This window comes from Aedes aegypti, chromosome 3 (assembly GCF_002204515.2).
Source record: "Aedes aegypti strain LVP_AGWG chromosome 3, AaegL5.0 Primary Assembly, whole genome shotgun sequence".
NCBI classification, from domain to species: Eukaryota; Metazoa; Arthropoda; class Insecta; order Diptera; family Culicidae; genus Aedes; species Aedes aegypti.
Window position 1 is genome coordinate 278150665 of NC_035109.1, and position 27562 is coordinate 278178226.

Here is a 27562-nt window from a genome sequence, read left to right on the forward strand (position 1 = left end):
TGGTTATTGCTTTCGCGCTATTTTTGTTGATGGTGTGATTCTTCGCTGAGAAATAAAAACTGCAACTCTTTTGATTTTTCATGCAAAGTGACCAACTTTGATAAACTATATCTCAGTTATTTATGGACTGATTTGAATGAAATTTTAACAGAATATCAGACATAACTTAAATTTTAACATATGTTTTTGAGTGATTTTTCCAATCACACGTTGAAAAGCAGTAACGGTTTGACTAAAGAGAATTTTTTGACGATTTTTTATGATTGACATAACTAAACATATTGAAGGAATAGCTTCATGGTATCTTCAGAAAAGTTGTAGATTTTGACGAGATGAATAAATTTGCTGAAGACAGTTTTTGTGTAAGGCTATCAGATTTTAAGATAAAAAGTTTTGAATTTTTCGTCGAAAATTACAGTTTAGTCAAACCGTTATTACTTATAAACTTGTGATTGGAAAAATTTTCAAAAATATATGTTAAAATTCAAGTTACATCTGATGTTCTGTGAATGTTTCATTCGAAAATATTTCCATAAATAACTGAGATCTAACTTACCACAGTTGGTCATTTTGTATGGAAAATCGAAAAAGTTGCAAATGCATGCGAATAAGTTGGGGCCTTCCTTAGCCGAGTGGTTAGAGTCCGCGACTACAAAGCAAAGCCATGCTGAAGGTGTCTGGGTTCGATTCCCGGTCGGTCCAGGATCTTTTCGTAATAGAAATTTTCTTGACTTCCCTGGGCATAGAGTATAATCGTACCTGCCACACGATATACGAATGCAAAAATGGAAACCTTGGCAAAGAAAGCTCTCAGTTAATAACTGTGGAAGTGTCATAAGAACACTAAGCTGAGAAGCAGGCTCTGTCCCAGTGAGGACGTTGATGCCAAGAAGAAGAAGAAGAAGATGTGAATAAGTTCTCTGTTTATTCGACAAACAAGCTTAATATTTCATGGGTACACAACAGCAACAGAGTAGCGTACACAGGGATTTAGTTGAAATCTGGAAACGTAGCTCAATCTTGAAATCTTGAGCGATTTCACAAACCAGATTCTGGATCAACAGCTCAGCAGGCTTCTAGCAGCGAGGTACTTCTCGCTAAGCAAGTTCGGAGGAGCTCTTACCAGCTCGAAAGCGGAAATGGAATGAAACTGAATCCAACGAAGGCAGCATGTTTTATAACCTTGGAATAGCAGATGATGCTCCTCCCTTTTGTGCTCTTCGCTTTCTGATCGACCAATCTGGGAAATGAGTATGTGCCAATAATGTGTTTTGCTTGGAATTACTTGAAAATTGCGGAGAATACTAATGCGTGAGAAATTGGTCGAGCATGAATTGTTGGAATGATTGGCATTCCCTAAATATTCAAAACGAGCTATTGATAATTAATAGTGTTCTTTATTATGACGGTAAATTTCTGATCCATGGGTGCTAAAATTATTACAATTGTTCAATGAGAATGTCTTTTCAAAAGCATTCTAAATATGTCGCAATTTTGTCACATGGAATAATTTTCCTAATCAAAGTGTTCCCATAAAATATGGAACATAAAAGGCGCTGTTGGAAAAGCCACTCTATTTTGCAATCGTTGTGATATGTTGAGCACTCACCCCGACGGCACTGCAGCAGCGTCCACGAGTACAATCTCAAATGGTTGAGTCATAAATTATTCACGACAAATGAAATTTTGTATGAGGCCGTGAAATTGATTTAGGAATACTAGAAGTTATAAATAAAGTCGGAAAGATTTCTCTTTTAACTCTTTTCCACAAATTTGATGGCTCTGAAAAGAACCGATGGTTTTGTTAGCTTCGATGTTGTTACGAATAACTGCTCGGACCAGCAAAACTCAGGGGGCTTCTGGTATTTGCTCCTAACGGGATTGCTTCTTGACCACCAATGATGATTTCATCTCGAGTCGAAATTTTGAAGCGCGGGTCAACAGCTCCTCGGCCGATGAAATTTGCGGCGGCGATGACGATGGCTGGGTGAACGCAAACAAGCGGTGAACCACAAAGCGAGAATGACTCGCCCGACCGTGTTCACAGTTCGACCGCAATTTCTCCTGTGGACTGCTTCCTCTTCTTCTTCTAGGCGGCGGCAGCGGTGATGGCTTTAGCTTCGGACGGCATCTTCTCTCGCTCGCTCGACAGTTTGATTTGAGCGAAGCAAGACAAACGGGGGCGTCCTTCGCTATCGATGTCTGTGCCTGAGAAGCACGCCCGGTCAGAACAAGCCGATCTGTCGCCTGCTGAGATGCGAGCCAATCGGAGAGTGAAAAGCAAATGACGTCAAATTTTCTCTAGCCACCCCTATTTATAGATTTGCTTGAAATCAACGTTCTCTTTTAAAACAGTTATTAAACTATTTGGACAGGTATGTGGGATTCAGTAAGCAAACGACATGAAGCTTTGATGTCTTGGCTTTCGATTGAGATGCTAATCAAGAAATTTCGTTAAGCCAGCGAAAATTTATTAACGTTTAAAATATTTCATGCCAACGTAACGCTCTTGGTTTTGAAATTCCAATTTCACTCCTGTATAGAGAAGAGAGACGTACTTCTACGTCAAAAAGGGGGTTTTAGAACTGTTACCAAACGAGGCATAAATGGAAGAAAGGACGTTTCTCCTGAATGTGCGCGTTCTCCCAAGGGTGAAATGGTTAATGTTGACAATTGCATCAAAATGAGCAATCAGTTCGATACTTTGGACAAATTTTCCGAACATCAAGTCGAAGCAGCCTCTAGCCCAGGCTCTTTGATTCAAGGCAAGAAACAAAGTGTGACGCCAATCGTAGTCCGAATTCGGAGGATTAAGGCAGGAGATCTTGAACTCCATTAGGGGAACCAAGGTATCCTTACATACAAATCGCAAAGAAAGAAGATTGTCGCGTATTGCCGGAAACTCTTAAATGAACATGGGCATAGCCAGGATTTTAATCAGAGGGGGGCAAGCGACCTTATAAGTTCATTGATGAATTTTACGCAAAACATATTTAAACACAACTTTGCACCTTGGAAAATGTTTATGGATTAAGGTAGAGATTTTTAAAGGATTTATTTTATTTTTTTTTCTACGAGTAATTTGAATTCTTCTAGGAGTACTTCCAGAAACTTCTCAATGTACTCTAAAACTTGATTGTTTAAAAGGTACAGTGAATGAGTTCATTACCTCTATATTACCATGTGTTGCAAAAACTATTCCAATTATTTTATATTTTTGCCTGGATTCCACTGAGTGTTTTTATAAGAGTTCAACAAGTACATTAAATTTTAATAATGATGCCTTCAAAAATTCGTTCTTGACTTTCTTCAGGGATTACACAAGAAATTTCTCAAGGGTTGTTTCAGGGATGCAGTCTGGAATCAATTTTAGATTTTTCATGGGATTGTTTCAAATTTGAACTAACTTTTTTTAGATATTTCTTCAGACATTACTGTTGGGTTTCCTCCGGAACTCGGACATGATTTTTTTTCATCAATTCCAATGGAGATTTTATTAAGAGTTCTTTCAGAGATATCTATAAGAAAAAAAAATTATGATCATTTTTTTTATCCATATCCCTTCAGAAACTCTTAGAATCTATTTGTGTACAGTCTGATTAAAATCCTCTAGAATTTCATCCAGATAACCTAGATAAATTTTCCGTAGAATGCACTAAAAATTCATCCAGTTGTTTCTTGAAAAAATCTTTCTAGATTTTGCTTAGCAAATCCAGCGGATTTCTTTTAGTAAATTTCTTTCAAGGAAATGCTTTAGAAAATCAAACGGATTTTTTCTTGCAAATGTTGAGTAATGTGTTAAAAGATTTATTTTGAATCATGCTAGATGATGTCTTGGTGTTCATAGAGAAATTATAGTAAGACCTGAAGTAAACATTAGAAGAGGTCTCAAAAAAGTCTCTGAAACTATTCCTAATTCTTCTATTCCTATGGGAAATCACCTAATTAATGTTGAGAGTTCTGTTTGATCCTTCGACCTTGACGCTTGCTCCTGCGGGGGCGGGCGACGAGGGCAGGATCAAACGTGTCGCACGTCGGTCGAGTTGTGAAATGAAAATCTGCCGCGGATCGCTAGTAGTGTTTGATCTATTGATCGCGTCACTTGCTCTTGCGTGGGCGAGTGATGAACACTTGTTTGGCGTACAACGCGATTATTGAATTATGTCGTGAATCCGAATAGGCGTGATTATATCATGGATCGCATCACCAACCACTGGAGACTCCCAGATCTTTACCTTATCTCACTAATCCAATATCCTTTCCATGACAACTATGAAGATGCAGAGGTATACTCGGTCTCTAGTAACAACAGTTGCCCAACTAACATTCCTTCCCTTCGCCGATGACCGTAAGGGCGTGGTCGGCGCCGTTATTGGCTTTTGAAATTTGAAATCTCGATTTGTGCACATAGAAGAATGGTAAGCTAATCCCAAGCCCCATTTCTTTAATCTCTGTACAACTTCGATTGTTCTGGTCAATCACAGAGTAGCAACTACGAATTGTACGGTCATCTATGCTCATACTCATGTTCATGCTCCTATGGGAAATTACAGAATTAATGTTGAAAACAAAAATCTGAAAAATAATTATATCACTCAGAATTGACTGAAAGTTTCTACAGGAATCCTATTCCTAACATAATTCTGGAGAATATACAGAGAAAATTCGTGTACAAATTCTAACGAACAGAGGTGTTCTTCAAACTTGTTTGTCTCGTGGTATTGCTCAGAATAATCATAAATAATTAGGTGTGGTGTAAATTTGAGAACAAATATAAGAGATATGTATTTAATAATCTCTGGACGAGATCTTCAAAAAGCTCTAGGAGGAACCATAAACATTCTTTTTAATAGTCTGAAGATGATTTGATTAAGGATTTTCGATGAAAATGCCAGGGGAGAGGATATTAGGAGACATCCTTGAAGTAGTTTATAAATCTTAAGTGAATTATCAGGAGCAATTTTAAAGGAATGTTTTGAGAAATTACTAAATAAGTATGAAGAAAAAAATGGACTTATTTTACTAGGAATAGAAAAATATCTTGAAATCCCTAGAAAAATATTTTTTCCTTAGCGGAATCCCGAAAATATGCAGAAAAATCCCAAAAGGTATCTAGACCAAACTTGAAGGAATCTCATTGAGCTTCCCGATAAGGTCTTCGCTAGAAATTTTAAACTGTTCATGAAGTAATTTCTTGTGTTTTTGGAGAAATTTCTGGTGGAGGTACATTCCAAAAAATACCTTGAGATATTGCTGGCGACTCGTTGGAGAAATTTGATTTAGTTCGAGGAACGGTATCTTGAAATAAACCCGAGAGTGATTATCGAAGAAAATATTTAAAAAATCGGAAGAAAACCATCTTGAAGAATACGATGTGGAACTCCTTGAGAATATATGAAATATTCTTTGATATATTCCTGGATGAATTCATTTAAAGATAGCTTGCCAAATCCTTTTGATTCTATACTTTTTGGTAGAATCAGCTAAGGATATATTTTGGACTCTGAAAAATGCGGATAACAAATTTTGAGAAATTAAACACAAGAATGGTTTCTGTAACGAATAATTTTCCATCGGTTAGTAAGGGCGAGGCTACGATGAACTTTCAAAAAAAAAGTGTTTCGACAGGCTTATTGTAAGCTGGATACCAAGAATTTGCCAATAAAATTATAATGCCACAATTTTCTACATATAAATATGAGAACAGAACAGTTTTAGAAAAAAATAACAATGTATTAACCTTCGCTGCAAATGATTTTGATTCTTCTTCCCGTCGGGCAGGGGAGGACAACGGCCCCAAACTGTCCTCCTCTGGCTACACCCATGCAAGTGACTATAAGTCACCTAAAGAGTTAAAAATGGAATAAATGATGAAATTGGATTTTCCCCAGTCCAAGTAATCATTATGAAAAAGAGAATCCAATCTGGCATTGTTCGGAAAGGGCTTTCTCAAGAATATTATTTAGTTCACTTTAACAAAAGTCATTAACATTTAAGCTTAAGAAAAAGCAAGACTTATAATTGATTAACTTCTGACGTGCCCAAAAATTAACTTAACTTCCAGAACAACTTTACCGAAGATCCCATGTTTGAAAATTATCTGGATTTTGAGATACACCGAGTCCAAATTGTGGTCTACTCGAACCGTATAAACTGTGCTCATTATTATGTGACTTCTATGTATTTTTATTAATCCTACCGCTTTTTAAAGAGCCATACTGTAAACAAAAACTGTCGAGTATTGTTCTTAAAAAGATTCTTGAGGAATACATTTTGGTTTGGTGTAGATAGATATCCTTGTTGCAAAATAATAACATATAAATCACAGCTGTTGTACAAAGTGCAACAGCGCGACAGCCCGAAGGTTAAGAATTAGGTAACTTATAATCATGCTAATTCACAAGTTTGTTTTCTTCCGATGGGTACCCGTTTATTAATTTTTTTTTTTCAATTTTGAATTGATTGGTTGCAAATCTTCTAAAGAACTTAATAAAAGAGAAGTGAACTTCTCTTGTGTCATTCGGTTTCATTATTCTTAATAAGACAATAAACCGAGGAAGAATAGTCAACGTTCAAAAGAAGGGAGAATATGCTATGAAAGCATCAAAACATCAAGTTTCAAAACATCAATAATATAAACCATAATACACTAGTATAAATCATTCATTTGAAAATACAATCCTAAAGAACAGCCAACTTTTAAAAAAAGGCAGAATAAACTATGAAAACAACAAAATACTTATTTTTTCAACAACTTGGGACAAAGTAAATATTGAAACATAGAATAACATATGTAAGAGTAGGTTTTTCCGCATAAGATTTTGATCATAGGGTATAAAATATAAATGCGATTTTCAAGGCATTTCAAGAAGAACAACAGTCTATATGAGATATTTGCAGGCTGAATATTGTGTAATGGTTTGAACAGATATCTAGGACATATTCCATGATACAAGTTGTAAAAAAATATTCTTAGTTTGATTGGATTGAAGACAATTGTCAGTGTGGAACTCATTCAAGATAATTGTTCCATACCTCTACTACCAAAGTGTCAAAAATATAAAACGAGTGAATAGAGATTCATTGAACAAAATGAAAACTGGGTTGAACTGTCTAACACAGAGCTGACGAAGGATTACAAGATGTCTTCCAATGAATCGCATAAATTTAGATTAAAATGAGACAAGGGACTCAAACACTCAACTGTCGTTCTGGGGTTTGACTTTCTGGGAAATGTCCTACAACCGGCCAGACCCACTGTCCAGACTTGGGTTTGAAGATAATTCAAATGCGATACGCCTATCAAATTATCCATGTATGAATAGTGTGATAATCAAAATATTAGAACTTTTGATTGAAAAAACGGGGACAACCGTAACAACCGTTTCATTTCTGGGAGAAAGATAAAATCGTTGGGAGTGGCGTTGCTAAGAATGTTAATACACACCCCATGTGTTGGTTATCCTTTTCTTGGAATGGGACACAGGTATTTCTTCCTCGTGCCCTAGCTCAAAAGCATTGGCTTAAGCGCCTTTTCTCGCTCTCTGGAAAGACATGAAGACTCATCCATAACGAAATAGTTTTAAATAAAGAATAAAAAATCAATCGACTTCACCTCTCGATTAAACAAAAAAACACTTTCAAAGAATATATCGGAACAAGCTCACCATATTATCAAGTGGATTTTGCTATTTTAAGGGGTGAATTTCAGTTTCCTTCACCAGTGGCACCATTTGAGTAGCAACAAAACGTAACTTTTCTTTTTCTAGAACTCTTATTTAATTAATGTTCACTTTCAATACCATTATTAATTAAATTCTTTCCGGGTAGCAGTACACAGTTTTTACACTTATAAAAATAAGTACTATTTTGGATTTCCATCTCCACCAGCCGTATCGACGTGCAATTTGATTTTTTTTTTACACCAAACATTAATCGATCAGTTAAAAAAAAAACTGGCGCAGCAATAATTATAATTGTAAAAATACGAGTCAAATCCATTAAAATTTTCTCTTACACATGCCGATTTGCAAATTCAGCCGAATTTTAATAATAGGCGGAAACAACAATCGTGACAGTTAATTTGAAACACGTCTGTTCACGTGTGCTGCTTGCTACGATCTATCTAAACTCGTTTTCCATACGAATATTCAAAAATTTCCAGAGGGTTGTAACATGTTCCAATTTTAATGAAGCTTTCACAACTTGCTTTTCACTACGATATCTTTCCGAGAAAATTATAAAGATGATCAAATCAAGTTACATTTTTGTGTTTCACGGTGCAAAAGTCTGAAGTGGGACTGACACGTGATCAGGCATTGCAGAATTTGCTCTCATTTGAGTATGAAGCACGATCAAAGCAAGCAAAGAAAAACATCCCATCTGTTGCGGTCCACGATCGTCATTGTATCACAAGTTGTAACAAGCCTGATAAATGGAAGCAGCGAACGAAAGCCCTAAAGAGAGAGCGATAATAAAATCCATTTTTCCCGCTTGTTTACCGTGGGGGGTAGGTGTTTTTCTTTACTGGCACGATAAACAATCCACGATAAGCAATAGTGTACCCCAGGTTTGGAGCATGTTTAGAGGGGTTTTATCATACACTTCCCCCCAATCTGACCAAAGTTGTAGCAGTATACGATAAACAGTCTCTCATAATGTGTAGCATATTATGATAGTTACAGAGAGCGATACGTGAGAGATTCAATCAATTTTCTCAGGATTCAAACCATGCACGTGATTAATTTTCATTATGGGACAATTCGACTTGCTATTTTTTCCCTATTTTCCGAACAAATTATATTATTTCATTAGTGCAGCTGAAAGAGCATTGGAAGAGACGTTCTGGCGTTACGTCCCAACTGGGACAAAGCCTGCTTCTCAGATTATTGTTCTTATGAGCACTTCCACAGTTATTAACTGAGAGCTTTCTTTGCCGATTGACCATTTTTGCATGTGTATATCGTGTGGCAGGTACGATGATACTCTATGAGTCTATGCCCTGGGAATCGAGAGAATTTCCTTTACGGAAAGATCCTCGACCAGCGGGATTCAAACCCACGACCCTCAGCATGGTCTTGCTGAACAGCTGCGCGTTTACCGCTCCGGCTATGTGGGCCCCTTGAAACTTAATTCAACTCAAGACGTTGAAAACTTAACTCATCTCAATTTTGACGAATACGCAGGTAGGACTGACTTGCGATTCACGGCAGCAATGCTCTCAAAACTTTAACTAATTCTATTGTTGAAGCAAGAGGCATTGCAATACCAAAATGTGAAGTAAAATTCGAATCCATGATTGTAGAAGATGATCTTAAACTCTTGATCCGTCTTAAAAACGTGAGGAGAGGACAATTTCAACGCACTCGCGATCCTGCTATGAAAGTGATTCGGCAAGATCTGCAGAAAGAAATTAAAAGACGGTAATCTAAATTAAGAAACAAAAATTGTGAAAATAAGATTTCTCAATTGTACCCCATCTCTATGCCATTTGGAAATGATCTAAAATTTTATAAAAACCTCAGAAGCCGATTCCGGCATTGAAAGAGGAAAACATATTTTGAATAACTAATTGCGGAAAAGCTCAAAAACTTGCTATGCAGTTTGAAAGCGAGCACAATTTTTCAATATAGGACTTACTAGTTCAATACAAAATCAACGATTTTGAAAATTCCTGGAAAACTGATTTGGAAGAAGTCAGAACTAAAAGCTTCAATTTTCCAACATACATTGTTACAATAATCCAAAGTTATCTGTCAACTCGTACGCTTCAGGTTAATTATCAGAGCTCCAAGTCTGAAAGACTTCCTGTAAGAGCTGGTGTTCCTCAAGGCAGCATTCTGGGGCCAATATTTTACATCTGACTTATTTGAGTTACCTCAGTGATGTCAAAAATCTTTGTTTGCTGATGAAATGCCAAATGACGTAGACTGCGTGTCATCTGTAGTAGTTTGCAAAAAGATTTCGCTTTTTTTCTAAATACTTGCTAAAATAGAAGATTTCACTTAATGCTTCCAAAACTGAACTAATAATATTCCCACATAAACCAAAAGCTCATTATTTGCAACCTTCAAGTAGACCTGAGATGAGAGTGGTTCCAAAAAATTGGTCAGATGAAGTCTAGGGATCGAGCTACATAAAAAAAGCTTTCAAAAATCACATTGAGGGCATTCAAGCCAAATGTAACAAATATATAAAATTACTTTATCCACTTATTAACATATACCTTTTGTCCTAAATTTGTACTGACACATACAGATGCTGGGTGAATATGACCCATCCGTCCTGAAAGGGTTAAAAATGGACGTACAACATCCACAGTAGAATGTATTTTCCGCCAGACGGCAGCAATGCGCTTCTGCTGTGCCGCTCTGTTGAATGCAGTTTTAATTATTTAAATGAGATATGAGAGAATAAAATTAACAAGCTAACCAGCAGCTCCCAACGGTGCCGACGACTACAACGAATGCAGCGCCTGGCTCTCTACAACAGCAACAGCAGTCAACAGTGTTATATCGTGCTGGGTTTGCATGGTTGACAGTTACGTAATTAGAAAAGAACGTTTTTGCCTTTGGTAGCCAAGCGTGGAGCAATCCCTTGATACTCACCAAATGCTGCCATCCGTCGGTGTTGTTGTCTTTGTCATCATCTCATGGGAGGAAGTAGCCTAGTAGATCATTTACAGTTTCAGACCCGGGAGCAGGAACAGAATACAGTATTAGAAAATGCATTTTCTACTTGTTTTGATTTTCCAGATAAGAATATTCTTTAGTAGACTACTTATAAAAATCTATTTGAGTGAAATTTTCACAGTTGGCCAGACATAATTTGATTTTCAACACATACCTACCTACATATTTTTGGATAATTTTTCGATCCACGAGTTCAATTAATATATATATATATATCAAATTAATAAAAAAAAGACAGGTTAACACAAAAAGCATTTTTAACAGAGAAAAAAAGAGTTGAGAACCAAGTTACGTACCAACATTTCATTCAAATCGATTCATAAACAACTCAGATCTAACCGTCCACAGCTGAGCATTCAGCATGGAAACCCGAAAAAGTTACAACTGTATTATCCAATACTGTATATGTAACAGTATGCAACGTTTAGCATTGTGAGATAATAACGGAAAAATATGCAACTGGATTTACAACCGGCACAAACAGCTGCATTTGTTTTCCGACGCGTCTCTCTGAACTCGTGGGAAATTATTCAGAACACGAATCTACGTGCTGTTCTCCGGATTAGCATAGCAAACGTAGAAGCAGACAGGATTCAAGTTGAAGTGCAGCTCTCCGTTGTAGGTTCGTTTGCCAACACGGAATGTTAAATTTAAAGGTAGCCAAATCGCGGGATTTTAATAATGTGTTTACCGGGAACATATTATTTCGTTCCGACGGCGACGGCGGCAGTGGTTGTGACACTGACTATAACCATTAATTTTCAGCTATTTAATAAGCTGTAGCTGACACAGCTGTTCACCTCCATCCATCTCCGAGCGAAGACAGAGAAGAAACAACAAGCAGCAGCAAGGCCACATGTAAATCTTCAATGTCACCCTCTGCGTCAAACAGTGCCGAATAGAGGCCATCGCCGACAAATCAGATATGTTCGATATTTTGTAAAAGTATATTAGATGAATTTTCACTGTATGATGAATACACTGTGAAGCTTATTCAATATATGTATCAAGAGTGTACCGTTTTGTCTCAAATTCCGAACAGACTCATATTCCGAACACTTGGTTTTTGTATGGCGATGTGGTTGAAATGTTTCGCTGAAATTTGTCATCAAATTTCAGGGAAATGGCAGTCAATTGCAGTTCAATTTTAACGTCTTCCAATCTATTTTATACCTCTGGAGTAGTGACGATCCTCTAGTTTTAGAGCAGTAGAACTTGCTCAAATAAATTTATTTGCGAAATTATTCATTTGAATCAGGGCTGTGCATTTTCGAAAGCATTTTGTGAAACACGAAGGTTTGGTTGCGTCGTCTCGATGGTGACGAACAACTGCGTCGCTTCGTTCTTCTTTCACCACTCATTCGTTTCGTTACCTGGTTGAAAGCAGCGAACAAGAAAGGTTAAATGAAAGAGTAAGAACTTCGTTTCATTTGATTTCATTGAAATCTATCAAAATGTTGCAAATTGGATTTTATCTATTTTTTTTTGCAAAAGTGATGTATGGTAAAAAATTAGGATAGAGAAGTATGCGGGCCACCACGTCGTTCTCTTGAATTAATCTGCTCCTAAAGTTAGAGACTGCCGATTGAAAGACCAGCTCGCTGCGGTGAGGCTCTGATATATGACGCGTGACGCACAGGCAAAACGAAAGAAATGAAAGACTACGCTTGCTGCGATGAAAGGAAATGTTTGTCGGATTGAAACGAAACAGTAGAGTTTTAATCGCAAGGGAAGCTTGAGTCAGTCAGTTGGGGACTGAAAATGATTTCAATGAATTGAAAATGGACGGCCATGATTTGAATACAATTTATTCGTGCTGTTCGGAATTTGAATCAAGGTGTTCGGAATATGAGACAGAATGAACACACTGTTCGGCATTTGAATCAAAATGGTGTTCCATACTATTACGCAAAAACAATACTATATAAGCTAAAATAAACTACCGTCGTTGGGGGTGACAATGGGTCAAAAAGGGATATGTGCGATTTATTTTTTGAATAACTATCGCAATTCAACTCCAATAAACTTCAAATTTGGTGTGTATGTACTTTGATGGTACATTAACAACTGTTCAAAAAATTAAAGACAAATATTTATTCACAGCGGCACCACAAGTGAATGAAAAATGACCCAATCTCACCCCATTGAGGGGGTGACATTGGGTCACTGTAATTAAAATAACTTGTTTTTGAAAATATGATTTCAAAACCATTCACAACTGAAGAATATTGATAAAAAACGATGCAAACAAGACAAAAAGATACCTAAGATGTTTCACAAGTATGATAAACCCACTTAAAAGAAAGATTATACAGAAAATTGAAGAGCTATGAGAAAAAATATGTAAACCCAACATTTATCGTCAAGTTTACATAAATTTTCTTGGTTTTCTCCTCAAATTGTCTTCAAAGTCTCATCCCCATTGCTATAAAGCCCATTCAGTTTCCCCAAAGGTGTACTGAAACAGTGATTATTTTAAACCTTCGCAAATAGTTAAATTTCGGTGCGACATTCCACGATCAATAAATTTCAGGCAGAAGTTGACGTCATAATCCCAGTATTTCAGCGATCCAACTCATTTGTACTTCCGTGAGATGTTTCTATTATATGAAAACACTGATAAATAATCAAATTTAGAAAAAAACACCATATTGATAAAAATTTACGATGTTGCTGCGCACGAAACACAGTTGCTGGATTGAGAAGCTGTCAAAATGCGTTATATTGTTATTCAATGCACGGAATACTCAAGTAGACTTGTTTGATGTTTCAGAGATGCTGTATATAGAAAGAATAAACACATCTTAATGAAAAAAGAGAACACCCGGCACCGTAAAATGTCAAAAAGGTGGACTTGGAATTTCATTTACTATCGTTCTTGCTTGACCCAATCTCACCCCCATTTTCAATGTTTTAGACATCGTACCGAAAAAATGATTTTTTTGTGGGAAAATCAAACAGATTCCAGGCTTAAGCCAGGTTTGCTACTGACAAGGAATCGCTAAAGAAATTTCTCGTCGATTCCTTGCAGAAATTTTCTACAGCGACTCCCATTTCAACTGACATTTCTTTTCAGCTGCGTACTGCGATCAGAAAAAAAGCGCATTCTTTAGTGATTCCTTGCAGAAATTTCCAATGAATCAGGCTATAAGCACTATGTCATTAAGAAAATAACATTAAAAATATAAGATTTGAAGCATCTTAAACCCCATCCAAAATTGCATATTTTTCAGCACCATGGGGCAAGTATGGTACATGCCTTATAAAAAGGTTAATCACATGCGAAGCTCACTACTAATCAATTCTAATAACTGAAATTGTATCGTTTGAAAAGCGGATAATTCACTTTTGTATCTACGAGTAAAAAGAGAAATCTCACATAATGTATGATCTCGTCCTAAAACCCATAGGTGACCAAGTGTGTAGCTTGTTATTACTGAGCAAACGAATGTATTTATTTCACAATGCTGCGATGAAGAGAAGATCCTCCTCTGTTTCCCAGCGGCGATAGTATTTATTGTGGTCCATTTATCTGCTTAATAACAACGAGCTACACACTCGGTTACCAATGATTTTTAAGGTGAAGATACATGCTAAACCACGAATTTTCAAAAGCACAAGTCTAAAGAAGCAGACAACCGGTAACACACTGGTCACTCGCTGTTCAACGCAAAAGGATGTCAGGTTCTCTAAATTTGTGCTATTGAATATTCGAGGTTTGATTTTGATGCATCTTTACCATAGGACGAGATCATAAGTTTGACGAGAAATATATCCTAATAATTTCTTACTTCATAATGACCAATTTTAGAACGATTTTCAAGGTTTTTCGTGGAAAATAATCAAAATGACGCTTGATACAGTTTTGCGATTATGCGTACCGTAAAACGGGGTAACTTTGATAATGCGGGTAACTTTGATAATGCGAGACTCTCAACATACTAAACGAAATAACAAAGTTCCTGTTAATCTGTTAAGCAAAACGAATGCAAAAGTAAAGAGTATTAGTATGACTCTTCATGTTAAAGCTGTTTCCGTTGGAATCAAGTACATTTGAGGATTTATATGCATATATGGAAAATTTATAAGATTTTAGCAATTTGAAATGCTCTCAAACAATCTGTTCTACGATCACTATTTGATGAAGTCATAATGAATTCGTCACTTATACTTGATAGCCTAGTTATAGTAGAACTCGAATTCAATCTCAAAACTCTTAGCGAATACTATTTTTACAAACTGGGACCATTTTTGTAATCTAAGTCAGAAATTTCCATATAGCCTTAAACGCCTAAAGATATGCAACGCCCTACAAATGTTCTGTAATCCATTCAATTTTGTTCGAGTGATGCTCCATTATCAAAGTTACCCCAAAACAGAAAACCGACTTTCGATTATAAGAAAAATTATATATCCATTTAGAATAAATCTTTTGGAAATCTATCAACTGGAATCGATAGTTAGGATACCAGTACTTATTTTAAAAATATGAATTAAAATTCTTTGAAACAGCATGCATAAATATTCAAGTTTTCTTCGAAAAAACTATCAAAGTTACCCCGTTTTACGGTATATCATATGTTATTTATGCTCATTACAGCTCTTTTGATCAACAACAACTTTACCTTCCATGGTGTTCAAATGGTTTGATCTTGCAGTTTGTCCCGTATCTCCATACGTTCAACGCAATGTGCGTCGGTACAAAAACATATATCCATAAATACTTCACACAAAATAAAAAAAATGTTTTGGACCCCCTGACCTATTTTTTGAATTTTGGTCGCAAATGAAAGTGCAAAGTCTAATTGTTTTTAGTTCGAAATTTCAGAATTTCCTATTTTTTGTGATAAAATTACTCCACAAAGACACCGTGCAGTAAATTTGGGTGTGAAAACCTGGATCTTTGCTTCTAGAACTCTGTTTGATCTGGATTCGAGAGAAAACTTGCATTGTATTCAGTACAAATTTCGCAGTATTTCAGAGAAATGCAATAAATTTAAATGGATTTTTTTTTGTAAAATCCGTCTTACCAAGTTGAACGCTTCTCTGTTATCATTTTTTGTTTTAAAGGAATGACTATCGAACAATTTCCAAGCTGCGGGGAAATCACAGATCAACTGGAGCACTAGTAGCCGAGATCCAAGCTTATAAACTTCCACAATGCAATCTTCGAACTTTGCAACATTGCTGAACATGTTGATAACCTACAAACGATCCTTCTTCTTGTTTTGGTCATATTGTGATATTTTAATCGCAAACAGATGGACAATTCTCGCTCTTCCTATACAGCACCACCACGGTGCTGACTGGGTGTGTATTTTCAATATTAAATAAGGGCCCCCTCCCCTGGTCGACGAGAGCAAATTAAAATACTTCTTTAAAAGATTTCTTGAAGTCCAATAAGAAATCAGGCCTTTGTTCATGAGCTTATTAGAAGTCATTCAAATATTCCGTCAAGAGTCCACCACTTATCTTACATTTAAATTCTTTTGCACTAAGACTTGAAAGATTATTTCATTTGTTTTAAATAGTTAACAGAACAAATTTTCACAAGTATCCTCTAAAGACTAGAGTTCTTTGTATATCTTACTAGTTCAATTTAGGGCGATCCAATGCTGAGAATGTCAACAAAGCTTTTGAGCATTAACTTTGAAAACAAAAATCACAAGAAACGCGAACAAATTATTATTGAGTAAATACCTACAAAGTAATATTTAACCGAAGCCTTTTAAACTAGCCAATTGGAGTCCCAATCAGAAGTGGATAAGGGCAATACTTTTTTTGTATGTTTTTTGACGTTGGATAACGTCCTTCGGCAACATATGGGGGTACAATTCCAAAAATCGAAAAATTGAGCATGTAACGAAAAGTGGTCAGGTTTTGACCGCTAATAACTCAGCCATTTATCGATAGATTTTCAATATTTATACATCAATCGATCGGAAATTTATCTACGCGTCGATTCAAATGGAGCACACTATTGATTATTGGCAACAAACTATTGAAAAATCGTTAAATGTTGACCCCTTTCTTATCTAACCAATCACGTTCAAGCATATTTTTGGGTTCCGCTTCCCACTATGAAAGCGCACCGAACCTGCTTCTTCCCTCAGTCTTCTTTTTGCGGTCGGACTGTGAAAACGGTCGTTGGAGTCATTTTCGCTTTGCGTTTGCTCCCGCGTCACAGTTCAATTTGTATCGTCGGAAGAGGAAGACGCAAGGTTGATTTGCGGCGGCGATGACGATGGCTTGAGCTTGGCTTGGCCGTTGGTGTTGTGCGCCATCCACGTTACGAAACATTTAGCTGGTTCGTCGTAAAAGCAAATAACTTGCTCAAATTTATACATTTGAGTTGAGGATTCCCCGTTTCACCATAGCAATCAATTGATAACATCCCGCAGTGCTATTTATCTGTGACAACATCGAAGTTAACAAAGCCATCGGCCCTTTTCAGGGCCATCAAATGTTTGGAAAAGAGTTAGAAGAGTAATATTTTCGACTTTTATTACACTTCATATTCCTCAATACATCTCACAGCTTCATACAATATCTCATTTGTCATGAATAATTGATAACCCGACAATTTGAGAATTTATCCGCGGACGCTGCTGCAGTGCCGTTAGGGTGAGAGTGCTCAACATTTCACGACGATTTTAAAATAGAGTGGCATTTTCACCATCGTCTTTAATTTCCCATATTTAAAGGGAACACTTCGATTACTAAAATTATCACATGTAACAAAATTGCGACATATTTCGAACGCTTTTGAAACCAATTCTCATTGAACAATTTTCATCATGTTGGCACACATGGATCAGAAATTTATCTTCATAAAAATAAAACTAATGATTATCAAAAGTTAAATATTGAATATTTAGGGAATTTCAACTCTTCCAACAATTCGTGTTCGACCATTTTCTCATGCATTAGCATTTCCTACGATTTTCAAGCGATTCTAAGCCCAACAAATTATTGGCACATACCCATTTCCTAGATAGGTCGATCAGAAAGAGAAGAGCACGAAAGGGAGGAGCATAATCTGCTATTCTAAGATTATAAAACATGCTTCCCTCGTCGGATTCGGTTTCATTCCATTTTCGCTTTTGAGCTGGTAAGACCTCATCCGAACCTGCTTAGCGAGGAGCACCTCGCAGCCAGAAGCCTGCTGAGCTATTGATCAGCGTCTGGTTTGTGAAATCGCTCAAGATTTCTAGTTTGACCTGCGCTTCCAGATTTCGGCTCGTGATAAACTCATCATCTTTGGAGCAGCCAAGAATCAAGCCCGTTAGGTACCATTACCACTATTATTAGGCAAATCGAGCGTTTGGCTTGTGAAATCGCTCAAGGTTTCAAACTTGAGCTTCATTTCCAGATTTCCAGGGCCACTGAATGTGCGTAAAAGAGTTAAGAGTAACTTATCCGACTTTGTTTATCACATTGCCAAGCACTGAATAATATTTCTCTCAAACCATAAGATCAACAAAGCGATGACTGGAGCTTTTATTATAATCCTCGAATAACTTTCTATAGACACATTGCTGTTAAATATTATTTATGAAGTGAGATTACACATTTTCATAGAATGATTGACTAAATTGTAATGTTTATATAGAATGAACTCACGTTCATCGGATAGAGATAATGTAAATTTGGGACATGATCAAACGTACTCTTGGCTGCAAATCGTTATATGCATAAATATTTACGAAAGTTTCTAACACTGAAAACAGTCTGAAGTCAAAACGAGCAACCAGAACGACATCAAATTCGGTTACATTAATCATGGTGGTCCTACGTCACCAGTTCGTATAACTCCATAGGGATGTACGTTTTTCAGAGCCTCCAAGAGTATGGGTTGTTTTGAATCACATTTTTTACGAAAATATCATTATCTCACTCTAACCAATTTTGGAATAATCGAAATATGCTGCGTTAAACTGAACTATGTGTAAAACCGTCCAAAATAATCTGCCCTTCATTGAGACCATTTTCAAAACCATATCCTTTTTGAACCAGCCTAAGGTTATCCAACGTCAACACTGCGGTCGTGTCTTGCACACAACCCCTCCAACTTTTTCAACGAAATGTTGGCGAAAACTCTGGATATGTTTAATGAAAAAATGTTGGTGAAATTAATGAGATAGTTCTATATAATTTACCAGGAGAAATTTTAAAATAAATGTCCTGATGAATTATTTAAGGTCGACCGAGAATAGATTTGGATGCTTTTTTATAGGTATTTCTGAAGGACTGAAAATAATACCTGAAGGAATTTCGATTTACTATTAATTTCATGAAGTAGTCATTGGAGATTGTTTAGTAAAACCTGACGAAGAATCACCAAAATACTTTTTTGAACAATTTCAACATATTATTGGTATACTGTATAGCACAAACGCTGGAGAAATACCCGTAGTTATCTCTAAAGGACTGATTTTGAGGTAAGGCTGAGACAATTTTTTCCCATGTCACCACTACCCTCAAAAATTCAAAAAAAATGAGGGGAGAAGAATTAATAATATTAATGTTCTGTTTAACCCTTACAGGGTATTAAAGTTTTCAAAGCCAAGAATCCCCATCAAACCAACAACCCGTACCTAAACAACCCGTAACAACACTTATTTTGTCAATGTCCAAAAGAAAAAAATAAATAAAATTTGTGAAATGAACTTGTATCGTATCGTTAGACATCTTAAAGCTCACCAATGCTCTAGATTTTTGAGGACCTACAAACTTGGGTTGACTTGATTGGAAATCAGAATACACGAAGTAAATATTCAAAAATTCAAAGCCGTAATTAAAAAAAAAGACAATTTACACCGTCTTCAGCCATAGGCTGCACAGACTGAACCATAACTAACATTAGACAACGGACACACGGAACGACCAGTGGACCAGTGAAGAATTTTTCGTTTGACGAAAAGTTTTCTCCGGCAGGGGCGGGAATCGAACCCACACTCCGTAGCACAATACGCCTAAACGACTGACGCCGTTAACCGCACGGCTACGAAGCCCACGTAATTAGACTCAATATCTTCGAAATAGGTATCTGAGTCTACTTAAGAATCAACATCACGGCCGCGTTTAGCTATAAGAAGGTTCAGTTCTCTCATGCATGCAATCGATTGAAAAACAACAAAGAATATAATTTACTAAACAAATATCTGTTGAGGCCCCTAAAATGTGTTGGCACTATGCCACAGCCCTAAAATATTAAAAATAAAGGATAATCTTGAGGAAACTTTCAACGAAGTACACAGGCTCACAACGCTTATCAAAGGTTCCTCTAAAACTTATATTTGTCGTGCTTATTTTCTTTTTGGAGTCTTGCATATTGTCCAATTCCTACAAGCTACCCGAGTAGCACACATGTTATAATTGAGGCAGAATAACTCTTATATGACCAGATCTGGTCATATAAGAGTTATTCTGCCTCAATTATAACATGTGTGCTACTAGGGTAAGTCGAAATTTCAATGAGAAATCCGCACTGCGAGCTCGGGGCCCGGTGCGGACCGCACTTGCTTCGCTACTTAGTATATCCGAATACCTTGACATCTATATCTTGTTGTAGAAATCAGTCAATGTTCGAAACAGACCCGAAGTTATAGCGGTGCACACCTCTAGCACTTTAGACGAAGAGAAATCGCTCCTACGTTGACGCGCTTCTCCATCGGAATCCATTTTTTCCCATGTTTCAAAATTAGTCCGCCTAATTCTTGTTGTTCTCAACTTTGGGATTAAAAATATCATCATCATCTCTACGAAACGCACCCATCTTCCAAGAAAGCAACCTCGCAACCCGTCGAACCAAACGCGTGAAAAAGATCGCGCGAGGCAATGTCATGTTTTCTGCCGCTGCCAAAACAACCAAATGAAAAATTACCACATCAAGACTAGAAGCGCGTCTTTTTGCTTGGGAAAGAGAGAGCGTGATCCCGTGTGCCAAGCCAACGCAACGCCGGTCGTGACTGGAAAAGTAAAACAACAAAACACCGAAGCGCCAAACGGAAAATATCACAAATAAGTTTGTTAAAGACAACATAAATTTTCCTCGCCCCACCAGAATTGTGGAACGTTGTTTCGGAGATTGTCTGCTTTCGGCAAGTTTTTTTTTTTCTTATTTCTTTCGGCTGCAACTCCAGGAGCTCATTTTGGAGAGACCGAATGTCTGTCTTCGGGAGGAAACCCGCCGTTGCCAGATTTCCACGCTCATGTCAGACTAATTTTCAAGCCCGCATCACTCACTTTGCGGTGAGATGTTGGTTAGCAGAGGCGTGCACAAGTCAGTCGATCAGGAGGGGTAGGGTCCAATGATCCATGATGAAATAGATTCTGAAGAAACAGCACATCCTTAGTTAGATCTAAGATTTCTTGATACAGTAATCAGAGATAACATTAATCAGAGTTTTCTCCAAAACTTGATTCAAAAGCGCCAATTTTTATTGCTACATATTTGTAAAACATATATATATATTTTTTTTAGGGGGCCCAGATAGCCGTAGCGGTAAACGCGCAGCTATTCAGGAAGACCAAGCTGAGGGTCGTGGGTTCGAATCCCACCGGTCGAGGATCTTTTCGGGTTGGAAATTTTCTCGATTTCCCAGGGCATAGAGTATCTTCGTATCTGCCACACGATATACACATGCATAAATGGTCATTGGCATAGTAAGCTCTCAGTTAATAACTGTGGAAGTGCTCATAAGAACACTAAGCTGAGAAGCAAGCTCTGTCCCAGTGGGGACGTAACGCCAGAAAGAAGAAGATATTTTTAAAACACTCAAAGCGCTTAACAATGCGTTTTATTTAGTTTGATGAAAGTAATAAGTAGTTTCAAAAATAAATGACTCATCTGTTTTGCATCCTACAGTCACTCCGCAGTTATGGATAGCACCCAGATATGAATCAGAGTTGGATTAAAACAAAAATATCTCATCAAATAGAGTTGCAATTATGCAGAGCAAATTTTACCTATGTGAACCATATATTTGTACTGCATCGCAATCAATTGTGGGCCCTATTTTATAAGTCGAGTCGATCGAAATGACTCGACTGAAATCACTGTCGACCAAAAAATTCGCTCGACACGGCTCTGTCACTCGAGTTTTTCGACAGTTGTCATTCTATGTGACCGGATAACTATGGCAGTCGACGTGTGACAGCTGAAATATGCATCCTTACTTTGATCGACAATGACTACAGATGAGTCATTTGAGATTGCTCGATTTTTAAAATAGACCCCTATAATAAGCTAATAATATCCGTCCGTAGGAAATAAAATGTCAACCATGTTCCCAGAAGCGTTGAGTCATAACCGTGGGGAATTGAAAACCATACCACAGTTATGAATCAAAGATAAGACGATTCCGAAACAAACACCAGAACGTATGCTTTCACTAACACACCATTCGTTTATCTCGCAGATAAATTGCTTTTATAGTGTTCTGATCCATAATATGAGTCATTTTGATCCATAATGCTCCTCTCTCATTGATGCACATCTGTGGGGTAAACATCGTTTGAAATTTCTATCCAAATCGATACTTTTTAGTAAATAACCGGTAATTTTTACAACTATATTTTACAGTGCTAGAGAGGTAATTTTGTTTTGTACAGCGTCAACATATTTTAATCACATGTTGTTCTGGAAAATTACCTTAGTTGATCCATAACTATGGGATGACTGTACTTTTTTTTTTTCATTTTACTAAAATTAGCTCCTGTTCCACTTTGTTCGCTGCCCAGTAAAAACCACTAGCCAAAGCACCGTCAGCGCGGCCGTTTCCTACTCCGGATTTGGCGGACAGCCTTTGGCACTAGGGGAAGTCCTGGAAGAAGGAAACCAAGCTTCCGAGCCCACCTCCCTGGACGACTAGGGAAATCAAGGTTCATAAGCAATCTGAACACAGCGGGCTTTACGGGCCACCCCACTGGAGAACGTGGGAAGTCAAGTCACATCTATCTCTGTCGTAGAGGACTTTGAGCACCCCGGCATCTCTCCTCCACATTGAGGCCCACTTGGTTGATATTGGCCACAATGCCATCCTGAAGATTTCCACTAGATGGCAGGCAGCACTCTTTATGATCGAAATCTGGTTGTACAGCAGATGCTACATCGTGAAGAGGGTGTGTCGCACAGGGCTGACAAGAGAGTTCCTTCCAAACAGACTTTGATTTCTCCTTTACAGCCGGAGACTCGTTGGTTACCACATCGGGATATATTGGCACCATTTCGTACTGCTTGGGTCTGGTGTACTCTCTCAGAGTGAAATCAAGTTTATCGACGGAAGTCACAGTGTGGAGGGGCTGGTTCACACTGGACGGACCAGAGAGCTCCACCAAAGTGAACTCTGGATACATAAAGCTTGCAGCAGGGTTGGGAAAAAATCTGAAATTCAGTCTTCAGTAGTCAAACAAAGCCAATCACAGTCAGCGAAGCCAGTGAAACTCACGCCCATCGCTGCTGTAGGCAAAAAGCCTTGAAAATTGCAAAATACCCGTTGTTAAGGGCAACCCAAAATTACTGTAGAAAAATGTTCTATTTCCCGCTGCATTTCCCGCATTTAGAGCCTTCAATTACACTACTGATTTAGAGAAATTCATGTACCCAATATGGGCTACTTGATGAGATTCACGATTTTAAACTACTGTAGTGAGAGAGCCACGTGATTTTCGCAAAATTCAAGCCTACTACTATTACCATTCCCAGCACTGGTTTGCAGCCATCACAGTCTCAGCAGCTGAATTGAATGACTGATTTCCACTAGAACGTGCGGACTGCTCCTTGGTTGCGAGTTCCACTTGGGCAGTACATGTCACCCTAAGGATCGATGGCTCCACAGCTGGCAGCTTAGACGGCTCCTCCTGAACCGACTCTTGACTTTTCTGATGTTCCATGATTGTTGGTATGTTGGTCGTCACAGTAAGTAAGTTTCGGTGACTCCACACTGGGTGAATCGGAGAAAATTGGATTGGATGTCGGTCGGGATGCGTTCGAGTGAGTTCACACTGCACGATTCGGAGACCTCTTTAGTGATCTCTGGAAAAGCAAGAATCCGAAACGCCTCTGGAAGTCGGTACACTTCGCTAGCACTTGACTAGGCTGCTCAAGCAGGCGTCGCTGAGTTACTCGGTTTTTCCACACGTGGTGGGACACTCTGAGCGGACTCTGACAGCAGCAATCTAATTCGCAATTCTGCTGGTGGTTACAAGGGTAGTGCGGTAGGGATGCTTTCTGCTGGACGGATAAGCATGCTTGAACTCCAATCGATTTTCGGCTATCGCAACTTGATGTGGCGTTTCCACACCGGACGTGTCAAAGCGCTTATCATGGCCGTACTCTGACCGCTGCCTATTTGGGAAGCCTTCCAAAACTAGGCGTTCGCTCTCACCTGCCAACTTACCAGCCAGGCTCGCGGATAACTGCTCGATCCTCAGCAGAGCTTCGGTATGAAGCTGGTCGAGCCTTAGATGCTGATCATCATGCTCTTCGAACTGCGTCGTTAGAATCCCTTTCAAGATCTCCTGTTGAAGGATCGTGTACATTCGATAGTACATATCCAGCTTCTTCTCGTAAGCTCGCAGCAGTGATCTTGGATAGGTTTCCTACAGGTTACGAATGATGAACGTGACCTTTGGATTCCTCAAACTAGGCGGCTCGCTGACTAGCACTAGGTTTTCTCGAATGGTTACCTTGTTGACCACGGGGCACAAATGATGTTTCTACTGCACGCCTCGTTGACCAGAGGATATCTAATGATATCGTTGTTGATCATCAGAAGGCTTCACTGTTGCCGATCGCCTCTTAGAACTGTAGATGCTTCTCCCTTCGTTGGTATCTTTGCCGGCGGCAAAAATATCGCACTTCGTACCTATCCTCTCGCTTATCGGCGGAATTTCCTCAACTGGTGCCTCTTTGACCAGTCAAGAACTGCAGTACTACCGATCGACTCATTGATCGGCTGGAAATTCTCGACTGCTTACCTCGTCCACCAGGGTAAACGGATGCTTCTACTAGGCGACTCGTTGACCAGTAGAAGGCTTCGACGATACCGATCCTCTCGATGATCGGTTTGAATCTCTCACGATCTGTTGTGCAGAGATTCCACACTCAATGGTGTTCTTGTCGGCGGCAGGAATATTACCGTTGGCACCAATCGTCACGTTGATCGGCGGGGATACTTCGTCTGGTCGCCTCGATGACCAGGGAAGAGCAGCAATAAGACCGATCGCCTCCTTGATTGGCGGGAAGTTCTCAGATGGTCGCATCGTTGACCAGCGAGAACGCTTCGATACTTCGATACTTACAAGAAAGAAAACACACGGGTAGAATTACTTTTCCACTTAGCGCTTGACTATTCGCCGGGTCAAAAAAATACTAATCACTGAAGCGAAGTTACTAGAACATTCCATTCTTCTCCAGATTCGAACATTCTAGATAAATCGGGAATTAGGGTGCACTGCCGCTCACGCTATCGCAGTCCATTGCGCGCGATGTCGGTGATGATTAGGGATCGTTCAAATATTACGTAACGGAATAGGAGTAGGATGGAGGTCTTACATAGTGTTTCGGTCCATACAAAAATTTGGAATTTTCATACAAAAGCTGTTACGTGGGGAGGGAGGGGGTCTAAAATTGGCAAATTTTGCGTTACGTAATATTTTAATGAACCCTTATGACGTTGAGCTCCATTTGACGGCGGTAGCGTGCGCGTGATTGTTGACATCAGTGAGTGACTGCGCACTGATGCTGGCTTCGGGTGGGTTGGATGCTGCTGGTAATGATGTTGCTCCCGCATTTGACGTTTCTCCTCACGCTCTTTTCTGTAGGGGACAGTGGGGCAATTTTGCCACCGTAGCAGTTAATTCGGGCGTGAACAGATTCCACCTGGAACTCTTCCTGGGATTATATCAGGAGTTCTTCTAGGGATTGCATCAGGAATTCTTCTGGGAATTTCATCAGGAGGATTTTATCAGCATTTTCTTTAGATATTCCACTTAGAATTCCTTCAGGGATCAAAAGTTCATGTGGGAATTCCATCGGGAGTTCCCCTGAGTCTTCCAACAGGAGTACTTGTTGGGTTCATCAGGAGTTCATAACGGAATTCAATTAAGAATTCTTACAAGGATAACAACAGAAGATCTTCTAGGGATTCATCAATAGTTCCTCTAGGGATTCCATCAGGAGTACCTTCAGAGATTCCACCTGCAATTCTTACAGGGGTTCCTTCAGAATTTTATCTGGGGATTCCAACAGTAATTATTTCGGATATTGCACCTAGAATCCTTCTAGAGGTTATATCAGGGGTTCCTCAAGTAATTCTTCTTGGGATTTTAAGAGGAGTTCTGCCAGCCATATTATCAGGAATCTTTACAGGGATTTCATCAGGATTTTTTATCCCGTCAGAAGTTACATAAGAGATTCCATTAGAAATTCCTACAGGAATTACGTCAGAAGTTCAACGAGGGAGTACAGCAGGAGTTCATCCAGGGATTCCATCAGGAGCTCATCCGTGGTTTGCATTAGGAGTTCCTTCTGATATTCTACTAGAAATTCCCACAGAAATTCTTTCAATGGTTTCTCTAATGATTTCATCAGGAGTTCCTCCAGGGATTACATCAAAAGTTCTTCCGAAGATTCCATTAGAAATACTTCTAAGATTTCATGACAAAATCCTCCTGGGACTCCATCACGATCAGCATCTGGGATTGCATCAGAAATTCTGTCAAGGTTTTTTTCAGGACTTCTTCTAAAGATTTCTTCAGGATTTCCTCTATGGTTATTTTGGGTTCCTTCAGGCTATTTATTACGGACTTCTCCCGGAATTTATGAAGTGATTCTACCAGAAATTTCTTTTAGAGGTTTCTCTATGGGATTCTTCAAGACATCTCTCCAGGAACTCTTCAAGGGAGTCCTCCCAGAATCCCATAAGGGATTCCTCCCAGAATTCCTAAAGGAATTTCGCCCGGGCGGAGTCAATGTTGGGGGGGCGGAGTCAATGTTGGTCAAACCGTCTGAGCGTCTGTGAGCTGTATAAAAAAGAAGCAAAATTTGCTTTGCCATTGGAGCAGGCACTTTTTCTCGCTATCTTCAATCTACCTGTATGCAAGTGGGCGGGGCAAATAAGTTGTTTGGCTGTGTTTGCTGCGTGTACGGATCTCCAGTAAATGCGTGTGTATGGGTGAGGTGGCGCGCAATGCAAGGCACGTGTCAAGCGTTATATGTAGTAAAGCAGAGAAAGGAACGAATGAGAATAGGGCCAAACAATCGGTTTGTTCTTTTCCGGGTCACTTTTTGTCTGATTCTTATTGATCAAATGTGTCGACTATCGCCAAAAACGAGCCACGGCTTACTCGTAGTTTTGAGTGAACCGGATCTTTTGAACGGCTCCGATTCGTTTTGCCCATCTCTATCAGGAAAGTTGATATCGCACATTAAAACATCCCGCTTGAGCTGTAGACACTCTGAAAGAACTCGGCGAAAAGTCCTGTTGCTTCAGCATCCGAATTCGCAGTCATTCCGCCAAACACAATTCGTTGGTATTTTAGGATTTGTTTTCAATGACCTGACATATTTCCAGAATGACGCCGAATTTTGCTGCAAATCTCTCTACATCTTCTGAATGTATTCTCTATAAGTGACAGCTAGCCAATTCTAGTATCACGATTCCATATTTCGAAGATTTGTATAGTTGGTCGAGGACCTAGTCTTCAAGAACCGTTTCCTCGATTTACGAAGCATGATCCTCATGTTCCTGAGTTCCACCGTCCGCCAAGGTCTTCGCAAGGGTCCGTGGGAAACACGACGAGTTCGTGGGACATGCGCATCAGATATGTCATAAAGCTGATGTTGTAGTTGATAGCCCCCTCGC

At 38.7% G+C, this 27562-nt stretch overlaps 1 protein-coding gene across 1 annotated transcript in view; it reads left to right on the top strand.

Moving 5' to 3' along the window:
* The window catches only part of LOC5577138 (carboxypeptidase N subunit 2), a 557300-nt gene that overhangs the window by 185576 nt on the left and 344162 nt on the right, over nt 1–27562 (top strand). The window lies entirely within an intron of this gene.